A 12,504-nucleotide genomic window follows, 5' to 3' on the forward strand; every position below is an offset into this window, starting at 1 on the left:
AACATGGGGATGCACCCTGCCTAAATATGAGTAATGAACAGTAATGGAATCTCCCAAAAAACAGCCAATACACAAAGTTGGTCAGACTCAATGGACATGAGTTCAGAAAAGAAATAGATGAAAAAAATAAATGTCATAATTTTTAAAATACCAAGTTCCAGATCATTGTGCATCTGTTCAGATTTAGCATTACACAGGTAAAAGGTAAAGTTACTTCAACCCCTATTTCCCTCTGCATGTTTCTGTCTCAAACACTTCCCCTTGTCCTGACCACCAAATCTCTAGGTTTTTTTCTCTCAAACTTCTCCATATAATTAATTTTCAAATAGTTTTCCATATATTTTTTTTTTTACTTCTCTTTACCACTAACCAGCCTCTGATTATTTTTTTCTTCCATGCATTACAAAAAAGTTATACCATGCCACCTGTAAGACAGTAAACTCATGCACCAAATGCAACTTGAAAAGGAATAAAAAAACTTCACTCCCTATTAAAATTAAACTTTTGGACAAAACAATCTCTCCTGAGAACATATTGCATTATGAATCAAATCTTTAGTTCCCAGTCAAAGACCTTAAATTAGTGACTCCCTTCTAGTCAGGTTTATTATATCAAGCTGGAATCTTGCACCATATTCAGGTACAATTTGCTGCATTTTTTCTCTAGACAGCAATACTGGTAGAGGAAGTGTAATGATTCTCTATTTCACTCATGCTATGTCAGGCATAAAGACTGTCTTCTGGACAGCTGCTCACACTTCTAGAGCAATTACAACAACTCATAATGAGCAAAACTTGATGTTTTTCAAACTGTTCTTAGTGCAATTTGGCAGTTAGGAAGTATTTCCAGATCATTTCAGGGATTTCACACCTAATAGACACACCTAATTCTGGGTTGCTGCTGGAGGTTTCAGCATACCCCATGCTCAGATGTTATATTTCTAGCAGAGATGATGAAATTATTCCATATATTGAAAATATAATACTTCTGCATTTGGTAATCTGAACCATATTAAAGTAGAACATATGTTTTATACAGAATTTGATTAACATGGTTGTTTCAAGAAGAGTAAATACTCATACATCTTTCAAAATCTTTTCATAAACAATGAAGAAAATGATTGTTCCTAACTGCAGGATGAAAAATGAGAAAAAAATGATGAAGTAGCAGAAAGGTTAAATTTAAAAGCATCTAAAAAGAAGTCGAAATAAAGTTTTCACAGCCATTTATGGCTACTGGATGGGAAAGCATAGGATACATTGGTAATTATTACAGAACAATTTTTTCTGTAAATACTCACCTGTATGTGACAGGAATTAGGGTTGTTTCCTGACACACCATCCTGAGCAACATCCTGAGTAGACATGAAAAAAATCTATCTAAAGTTTAGTCAAAAGCACGTTGAATTTGTCTCCTGTATCATAAAATTTATTCCAGGAGCCTACAGAGCACTGGAGAAGTCTGTTCTTTAAATAGGCTTTAATTTTGTTAGACAAACATAATCCTCCTGCAGGGATGTGTTGTAACACACAAATGCAACTAGTGAAGCAGAAGGAGGCTCTTTTCATTAGGAAACATGGAAAAAAAGTTCAGCTGAAAAAAATACTCAGACAGCATATCAAAACCCCTATTCAAAGGAAAAATAAGACCAAGGAACAGAAAATATTAAAATGAAGTTAAAATCTAGCAGGAAAATTCAGCATATCTACCTTCAGCACGTGTTAAATATATATGAAATTCAATTGCACTTTTTTAATGGCTATATTAACTGCATGTGAGGAAATTTTAATTTTTTTTTTTGGAGTGGAACATTCATAAACAAAATCCCAGACTCAGCAAAAAGATCCATCTGGACCCAATGCTGCCCAAGGCTGGATGCTCATGGTTGTGTAGGTTTACACAAAACAGAAGTTGCCAGACAGCAACTGTATCCCTGAATTGGCCTACTCAAATTAGACATTTGCTTCTAATCCCAGTTGTTAAGCTGTAATAAAAACAGAAAAATAAGAGCTTTTAAACAATGTTATGGCTATGTAAGGATTTTTTTTTACCTATAGAACCTTGCCTTCATATCCTCCCAGGTAAGGAAAATGAACCAGGACAACCCAGAGTTTTTAGCAGCCTCTCAGAATAACCTGTTGTGTAATTTTCCTCCCACACAAGTTAATTTTTAAATTTGTGCCTCTGTTCCTCAAGTTGTAACACCCTCACATGACATTTGTGACACATCTGATGGGTTTTGTTAGCTTTGTGTTATTTAGAGTTAGGTTTGATCAATAGAGGAAAGGCACAAGACCAACAAGCTCCATCCACACACAAGAACAGGATGCAGCAGTGACTGGAGCTCTTTCATGGCCATGAAGAAGTACAGATAAAGGAAATTATAGTTTCAAACTGAGCTACACTTTTTCTTTGCATGTCTCTTGCAATGAGAAGAACAAGTATAGCTTGGGATCTTGACATTCTGTCATGCTCTAGGAAGAAAAAAAACAGGGCACAAAATTATGTAAAAGGAATTAAAATATTAGGTACAGGGCTGAAAAAAATCATGTTAATGTTTCCTCAGAAAGGCACTGGTAGCACAGGAGAAGTCAGACTAGAGTTCATATCCTTTCTTTTTTGTTGTTCGCTTCCATGGCATGTAATGGTAGAAGGATTCAATCTACTGGACACATATCCTAAAATATGCAACTTCTCACAGTATCCTTACTACAGCCACCTGAGGAAAAAGCAGCAATTTCCTTGAACGTGGAACAATTGTAAATTAACATATAGTAGCCAAGCACAGCAGTAACACAGTAATAACTAGCTGTTTCCCTGTCCCAGTTAATGAATTCCTGAGGGCAAGCAAAATAGCTTACAGCTGATGGAGTTCTGAAGGCTGAATATGAATCATCCCCTGCCTCGTCAGCATCCTGACTCATCTTCATTGTGCACAAAACAATGTTATTTATTTACTGCCCATCGCTGTTGCATGTGGGTTCCAGTTTACAATCAGTGTGCTGGCAGGCAGACCCGTACAGCACAGGCTCTAGACCATGTCAGATAGCTGTTAGATGTCATTGTTGGTAGCACCAGCTTTTTTTGCTTTCCTTTGTCTTTTCCTTCTGCTGCTGTCACTCTGGCAGTTGCAGAAAGTGGCTGAATTTGTCATTGCTTTCCCATTGTTCAAGATTCTGGATGAAGTCAGTAACGATGCAGAAGTGGGAGCCCAGCCTCACAGATGAGCAGCAGGCAAGAGGGAAAATGGTGTGGGATGTGTTGGTAACACAGCTCCAAATGCTCTCATTGTTATCAGCTCCCATTTTCGTATCACCAAAGCTGTTTCTGGTTTCTTTTGTTTCTAGGTGTATCATTCACATGTATTTCAATGGGGACTGAGCTTCTGAGCATTTCCAATCCATTTACCTTTCACCAGATAATTGCATTCTGCATTAAGTCATTCACATAATTATATGAGTAGTTAGAGAGCTGCTTTTTCTCTTACAAATCCTTTTGAATTTCCTTTGGCAATGCTCCTCTCCTATGTAAAGAAAGATATCCACAAAGAGAACATTTTACTTACTAAAAACTGGGCAACACACCATACCAAGGCTGGATTTCAGGCCTTTTCTACAATTTAGCATGTTATTAATTTTTTTTCTTTGAGTTAAGCTTCTCAGCCTTCATATTTCAAATCAGTTGAGATATATGCATCAAGGTAGAGAGGTCTTGAATAAACATGCTAAGTATCTGAAAAAAAGAAAGCCAACAAAAACAGGCAGCAAAGAACAATAGGAATAACAGAATCATGTAGGTTGGGAAAGACCTTTAAGATCATTGAGTCCAACCATTAACTGAGAACTGCCACATCCGCCACTAAAACATGTCCCTAAGTGCCAAATCTACACATCTTACAACAAGTCACCCTCCAGGGATGGTACATAAACCACTTCCATATGCAGCCTGTTCCAATGCTTGACAGTCCTTTCAGTTAAGAAATTTTTCCTAATATCCAATCTGAAATTCTTCTGTCAGCTTTGTGTAGCTTATAATCTTGGGGTATCTGAATTTTGGAGTGATCTGTATATAGTTCTGATTTGTTTCTAGAACTGCTAAATCCTGCTGAGCTTATTGGAAATCTGTAAGTATCACATTCAAACATGTCAACAGATACTGTAGTTAGCCACACATATGCACTTTTAAAAACTCAATACACTCCAGACTGAAGGACACTCAAAAAATTTGGACATAAAGTCATGCAGTCCTTAGAAGAAACACTGACAACCCACAAATATGAGGTCACTGGAAATGGTGTATATGCAAGTAATTATTTCCCACATAGAAAATGCAAGAAATCTTACTGGTTGTTCTCTGTGATTTTGAAGCCTGGAAATCAAGCAACTATTTAAAACTGTTAAACAAAACCAAAATTTCAACAACAAAAGAAAGAATCCTGTAAGATTCACTGTGTGAATTTTTTGCATTCTTTTCTTTTAATTTTATTTTCTCCTTACTTACTTGCTTTAAACAGCATGGGCTCCATTCTCATGTTTTATTACAAAAACCTAAGACCCAAAGGATTATTCTGGTTATCTCAGTTAAAAGATTTAAAAGGGCACCCAGAAAAATCACAGCTGGAGGAGCCCTGAAATTCCTGTGGCTAAATGGCAGCAATCTGGAAAGGGACTGCATTGGCAGACAGCTCCATTAAATCTCTCTGGTCCCCCCTGAATACATCATTGTCTCATTTCTCCCACAGAGGGGAGTACAAGGCTCTAGATGTGGAATTTATTTGTTTTAAGAATGGCTTCTGTCTGCATTTAATTACTTTAGCACACAAAATGTCCTGTCACCTGGATAGTGTCACTCTATCTGTTGGTCCTAAAGGTAATACAGGGATAGCTGTTTGGAAATAAACTTTTCTGTTTATTTCTCTTTATTATTAAAGACATGAAAAATAGAGGATTCTCAGGGTCACAGGTAGGTTATACAGTCTCTTACACCCTTTCATCCATGTGAAGGTAAAACAATAAAAAGGGAGCACATCAAATGTATACAACTCCACAAGAACCTTCTGACTTATAACAATTTACACAGTGAGTTCTCACTTTCAGGCACCAAAGCAAGGGATACCACTGGGACCCTAATGCAAGAATTTATAGAGCAAATTTCTTTGCAGCCTTTTAGCTGTGTTTCAATACTTGAGATATATCCCCAATACTACCTGATACTTTGGAACAAACAAAAACTGAGCAGGAAGTTTTCTGACCACAATTCACAGTTACAAACAATTTAAAGGCAATCTTGAAATAAAAGTTGAACCTATTCCTTTTCAGCAGGAGGAAGACTCAATTCTCTCCCATTCAAACCACTGGCAAAATTCAAAAGAAAACTGACCAATTATATATTATTTACTAGTGTGTAATTTTTTCTTCTCTTTAATATTTTTATTACTGTTTTTACTGTAATATTTTGGGTATAAGAACATCACAGTGCACAGAAAAAAAAATATACAGCTATGTCAATTTAAATTTACCTATTGAGTTACTATAGGTTCAGAGCTATATCACATTCTATTATATACACAGTATATAAAAAATTGAACCCAGTAATCCTGTGTAGTCTTCAGACACTGGGAAAAGTAATAGATCTCTTGAATCAACAGTTCAAAATTTATTTTTCATTCAGTTTCAAGTTAAGGGAATTTCCTACCAGGGACATCACATAGTAAATTTTATTCTTCATGAGTAAAGAACTTCCTGTACATATTAGACTATGCCAAACCTCTCATAACTCATATATCCCATTCCTGCAGATTGGAGAATTTTTTTTTTTTAATTGTCATTTACAAATGTGTTTTCTTTCAATTGTTTAATTGCAACCAGAGGAATCCCATTTTGGCAATTTTAATTCCCTGGTTTCTGAAGTAATTTCTTATATGACATACCAGTGAAGAGGAAAAAATAAAAATTAAAAAAAAAGCTAACACACCGTTATCTGACAGAAGTTAATGCAAAGTAAAGGGACAGAATTGCTGTGTGTATAAGTGAACTCAAAGGTACAGACAGGGAAGTTAATGTAATGAGACATTAAAAAATACAAATGGTCCTCAAGAGCTTAAAGACAGTTGACAGCTCTTACCAATCGGAGGTGAATCTTCAAATGAAGCTTTATTGGGCAGTTTCTTGGTGAAAAAATTCCAAGGGCCAGAGAAGGCAAGGATTTATGCCAATTTGTGAAGATAAACAAATGATTGGCCAAAAAAGTAATTTTCCAATCAGGTGAAACATGCTAAAGTATTCTAAGAAGAGACAAAGAGGTAAAACAATTGTATTATCTTGCAGAATAATATTTTAATGTTTGGGGTTGATCTAAAATTTTCGGTTTCATTTTCATCCATTTGTACTTGGTAATAAATATATTCCTATTAGCTGACAAAAACAAATTTAGAAATTCCTTTTTTGCAAATGCTAAAAAGGTGACAAGCATCTACATTTCAGACTGTGCATGCCACCAGATTTTAATTGCATGTAAATAAATGCAAAACCACTTCATTATCTGCAGCTTTGAGGAGAGAGTGTGTTTCTGAGACTGTGTGTGTGCAGGAACTGCACACAGAAGCCATCAGAGCTAAGCAGCTCTAGGGTAGGGTGCTCAATTACTCACTGAAAACGTGTGATGTAAATTGGGCTGCACGAGCCACGTGTACCAAGAGCTTGGCTCAAAGTGCTTCTCCTGCTCAGGACTGTTTGTACTGGCACATAATTAGTTTGTTATATTGCTCCTCATCTTAACACTGTGTGTCTGCTGCAGAGTTATGCCCTCTACACTCAGTGTTTTCTTATCTGCTGTGCTCTTGTCCCTTATTACCGAGTCCTGAGCACTCTATTCCATCTGCCAGCACTAAATATTATTTGTGTTATGTAGACCATAAAAGCAGCTTCAGTCCCTTCTGCATTCACTTTCTGCATTCACCTCATGTTCTATGGTTCCACTCAGAAGTGAATTGCTACTGGATAGGTTCCTGGCTTGTGCTGTAGCACCTATAAATATACATTTAGCTATATATGTGCACTCTCTCTCTATATATATCCATATATCACCTACCTTTCAGGGTATCTGGATGGATATATCAGTATATCATTTGCAAATATACATTATGATAAATTACATAAGATTAATACTTCTTTTAAAAAGGAATTTAAAGAAAGAGTATTCAAATGAATAAAAATTATAAACAACTATTTGTATTTTAGCCATTAGTGGACAAATAAAAAAGTTTAAGCATAAAGTGCTGGAAGCATTTAATCAATAGAATTTTAGCATTCTATATAAACAATCATCTTATTACAGGATGTGACTTTAAATTGTTTAGAAAAATTAAGTCTTTTTTTACTTTTTAATCACTGAATATTTTCAAAATTATTATTCTTTGCTTTGTTTTTGTGTGAAAAGGACAATTTTGACATAGTAACATTAAAAACTTGATCAATGGCTTAGTAATGTAAAGGAAAGCATGCTTAGGATTTTGTACTTCTTTATCTTTAATACTGTGGATTTGAAATTGCAAAATCAACAAAAAAAAGGTCAGCAAAAAACAGAGTAATGTGTGTAGAAAAAAAAGTAATACAAGGTCACATTTCCACTTGATTTGTTCAGACCATCTTTAAAAGTCACTTGACTTTCAGTTAACAAGTGCAGGCAGTGTATGCTCACTTAATTGCACAGGAACTAAGCAGATTAGCATTGGCAGTACTTGATTATGAAACCAAGTCATGAAATAGCATTAACCCTTATTAAGTGCTCTTAAAGAAGAATAGTGGGAAAACAGGTAGTTTAGCAACAAGGTAAATGCTGCCAGAGGGAGCCCAGACAAGAATTCCAATAGTCCATCATCAGCCTTTACATTATCAGGACTGTGCTATCTAGGAAGAGTAGCCAGTACTAGAAAAAAACAATAAATAAAGGTTTATACCCTGATATAACACTGTTCTGCAGCACCTCTTTAGACATCTGCAAATAAAAGCCAAATAATCATGAAAAGTTGCCACAAGGATATTTTTGAAGTTTGCCTGGAGCCGATTCCGTAGCAACTGAGGTGACCAAGGTAACTAAGAAAGCAATAAAAAAGGCTATGAACACATTTAGAAAGTGTATCAAAATTAAAATTATTAATCAAAAAACAGAGGTTTCTCTGTATGTTTCCTAATTTAGTCAGAAGAATTTATAGTAGAAGGAAATCTGCATGATGATTCCCTGGCACTTAGAGGCTGCAAATAACACTCTGATACTGTTGCCCATCCTGTGCTTCATTTTGCATTATTTCAGTTTAAATGCACAAGTCATTAATAATGCACTAATAATGAAAAGATGTCTCTAAATTGTAATATGCTTCCCTTTAATCAAAAAATTCCATCCTCAAGTTTAGCAAACCACACTCTGAAGGCCAGCTGCCCTGCAGCACCCTCCCCAGCCAGTCAGCACATCTGGCTCTTACTCATACTTAGCAGTTACTCATTTTAGGGAGGTTTTTTTCACTCTGATGAAAAAAGTGCTCCAGCACTTAGCAGGCATCCCCCCAAACAGAATTCTGTTAGAAGAAAGGGACCAAGCTTTGGTTTTTGTGCTAATCCTCTTCCATGGCTCTGTCAGTGTCTGGGCTGCTCTGGGATCAGAGTGCACCAGTTCTCCCGCCCATGGAGTCTGCTACGCTGCAGCACCCAGCCCTTCCTCAGAGCTGGTTCCCCAAATTCTGCAACTACCTTGTCCCAAATGAGTACAGCAAACCAGTGCTGACTACTGCAGTGGCCAGAGAATTAGACAGAGCCAAGCTGGATGCACCTGAGGCACCTGCAAAGATAGCTGCATGCAGGAAAGAGTAGATCTCCAGCTGAGGATCCAGAGGAGGAGCTGTACCAGAACTATTCTGTGCCTCCCAGCTCCCAGTACTCTTAGAACCAGTAAGGACCATCTGATGGGATGCCTACAGCATTGTACTGCACTGCTGGCCACTGTAAATCCACAAACTCCCTCAAATCCACAATTCTCTCCCATACGTATCAACTTACAGCCAAACATTTTAATTTGGACAGACCTTAGGAAGGAATTACATCCAGAGACTATGCAGGATGAACAATTACAGATTTCTTGGCTATTTACACTGTTCTGCACCCCGGAATTCTCTGCAGGAATAGACAATTTAAACCAGTGTTTAATGAATAAAACTGAACACAAGGAAAGCAAAAACAAAACCACAAGAAGGATAGAAATTCTTTACTAGCCTAAAATTGCATGTATCCCAGACTGACTGGTTAAACCTTTTTCTCAGCTTCTGGTGTATCATTAAATGAAAAAGCATCGATCAGTCTTTTTGTGTTATAAGGAGGATTGTCATCAGGAGAAGCCACCTTGGATCCAGCTATCACATCCCTGAAGGTGTAGCCATAGACATCAACGTGTGCTAGCAACTCTTATACAATATAAGCTCTCCAAGAGTAATGAATACACAACCTTGTACTGGATACCTGACAAAACCTGGGTTACCACAACTCTGCTCTTACTTTGTAAGCTGTGCTAATTAGATGAAACTACTTTGTGTACAAAAAGCCTTTCTACCTCACATCATTGTTTTACTGGGTAGACAGCTCAGATTATCTGTGGTTACACTGCCTGAAACAAGAACACTGTCAGGTATTCCTTCCTTTTTCCCTGTGACAGATCCCAAGTACCCTCCTGGTACTCCTGCTAACAACCACAAACAGGACAGTGGAAAATAACTAAATTTTTTACTGTTGTATCTCAACAAGGACTTGTTGGCTGTGTTTTGGTTGTAAAAAAGAGAATTGCCTGATCCAGACACAACTTGTCATTATTTTATTTTACACACAAGCTGTGTATGTCAGAAAATCAAAAGACTTTTGAAAACCCCAACCAGAGCTACCATCTGATCAGAGCAGCTTAGTCATCCCTCTGGGCAACTTCCTTCACAGCACTTGGCATGAAGACCACAAAGGATAAGGATTTTACTTGCCACATTTTGGTCATATTAGCAAGTCTTTTAAGTAACAGATTCAGCTTCCACCCACAAATGATAGTCTGGAAATGGAACAGGTGTAGTTTTACCACTTTATAATGTCTCTGGGAGAAGGATGATAACAGAGACATTTGCTCTGCACAGATGCCACCTCCTGTAACAGAAGGACAATGATGGGATGGTAACCACAAGGCTGATATATGTCCCATGAAGTCCATTAACAGCTACACAGCATCTTTAGGAGGTGTTGCACTGTTTTCTGGAATGGGCCCCAATTTCCACATGTAGTTTTTTAACAAATGGAGCTACATAAAATCTGTGGAGTGAATTCAACAACTGAAAACACTGTCCTCAGAGTGACATGAAGTATTATGTACTTCAGCTTTCCAGAAATATCACTCAGCATTTCTCATTATGAGTGATAAGGTTTTGTGGTTTAGGGGTTACAGTGATAGTGCTGGCTTGTTGGCTGGACTTGATCTTAAAGGTCTCTTCCAAACTCATAATTTTATAATGCTATGATTCTCTCCTCACCTTTATGTTTGATTCTTTTAATTTCTGGACAATTTGCCTGTCTAGGTACAAATCAGATTACATCTCTCTGCCACAGCAGTTTCCCATCCTCTATCTGAAGCACAAATATTTCTTTTAGACTTTAAAATTTTATAGAAACATCTTCCTTTGATGCCTGAAAATTCACATGATGTAACACAGTGCCCACCTTTCCCAAACAAAGATGAAGTTTTCATTGAAAAGACACCCCACAAAACTGCTATTTTCAATACAGTTGGGGATCTGAAATAACAAGATAAATACACCAGATTAAACTACAAGTTACTACACAGCTTCAGCAAACTACACAGCTTAGATCTCTACCCAGCAAACCATATGTTCAGCAGCAGCAGTACTAGGGTGCACTATGCAGACTCAGAGGAGGCAAATCAGCAACTCAAATAACTCTTGGGTACTGTTCCTAAGGAGCTGGCATTGCAGAACAGCCTGTTGTTACTATCCTGCACAAATTTTACATACAGGATATTTTCAACAAAGGCTTATTAAGAAAACCTCAAAAATTATTCTAGCTTTCACCAATTGAGGACTTCATTTATATAGCTAATTTGTCTTGCACAATGTAATAATAATGGCCATAAATTAAGTCGAAAGCAGGTTAAAGATAGAAATATCAGACTGTATATGAAATACTGAGAGAATATATTTATTACTACAGACTGGAAGTCTAGACAGCAGTAAAGATAGAGTCAAATAGTACATCTCTCAAAGAATAACAGTGTGGTCATAAAACCTATACAACCAAGGAACAAAGGTCTCTGAAAGAGTTACAGAATGTAGCTACCAATAAATTTCACACAAACAACAAAAAGAGAACAAGATTTCAAATCACTATGGCCACTAAAAGTAACAAATAAAGAAAAAATAAAGAAATATAACTATATTCTCAAGCAAAATTGCCACTTAAATCAGTGTAGAATTTCTCTAGGGAAAGACTTGAAGTATTGTAACAAATTCAGTGGGTTTTTTTGAAAAGCTCATTGAGAAAGCAAGAAGAAATTAGTTGGCATGTTTAAGGTACCAACAGTATCCTTATACAGAATTGTTTTAAAACTTCAAATTACTGGGTTTTTCCCCCATTGCACAGTTTGCACAAGGACTTAGGAAAATGAAGGGCATAAGGACTCATTAAGGGAAGATGGAAGAATAAAAACAGGCTGCAAAAACCTATTATTCCCAGTCTAAGCAGTAATTTAAAACAAGGACTCACATCCAAATTAAAGTGGTATTAAGGTAAAGGGCATTCCTTTGAGGCAGATCTTTATAATAAATTTGGCCCTGGAAAAGGCTTGTGAAGTAAATTGAGTGTTTCTCTGAAGTCCAACAGAATACAGTTATTACATTGCTTTTGAACCACCCACTCCAACTACAGTTGTGGTAGAATTCCCACTTTAACACAGACAGACATTTACCCTGCATCATGCCTCTCTTTGTCCTGTATGGCTTGACCTTCCAGAAAATCACTAGGGCCTGCAGTGCAGGGAATTGCTGCTACTCATAGCCTAACCCAAACATGAGATTCAAATTTTATTTTACACGGGGCACAATTATTTTGTGTAACTAACCTCTGGGAGGCATCATAAATAGGAGATGAGCAAGCCACACCAGTACATTAATAAGGTACATGAAGTGAAAGTTTTGAGCACAGGCACTGCCAAAGAGAATATAAAGATTCCAAAGTCATCCCTACGTCTTCAAGACATAGTTGAATTAAATGTCTGGTGTGCAGCACTTGACTCTTGCAGGATCTCAGTGTGATGAAACTATGATTCCTCATCCTCCTCAGTAAGTGATTTTTAAATTGAAGTCTTTCCTACTTTTCCATTAAAAAACCCATGGGAAAAAAAAAAAAAAAACTGCAAAAATGTTTACAAACTGATCCATCTTCAAGCTATTAAAAGTTGTTCCTTATATGCCTG

This window comes from Aphelocoma coerulescens, chromosome 8 (assembly GCF_041296385.1).
Source record: "Aphelocoma coerulescens isolate FSJ_1873_10779 chromosome 8, UR_Acoe_1.0, whole genome shotgun sequence".
Lineage (NCBI taxonomy): Eukaryota > Metazoa > Chordata > Aves > Passeriformes > Corvidae > Aphelocoma > Aphelocoma coerulescens.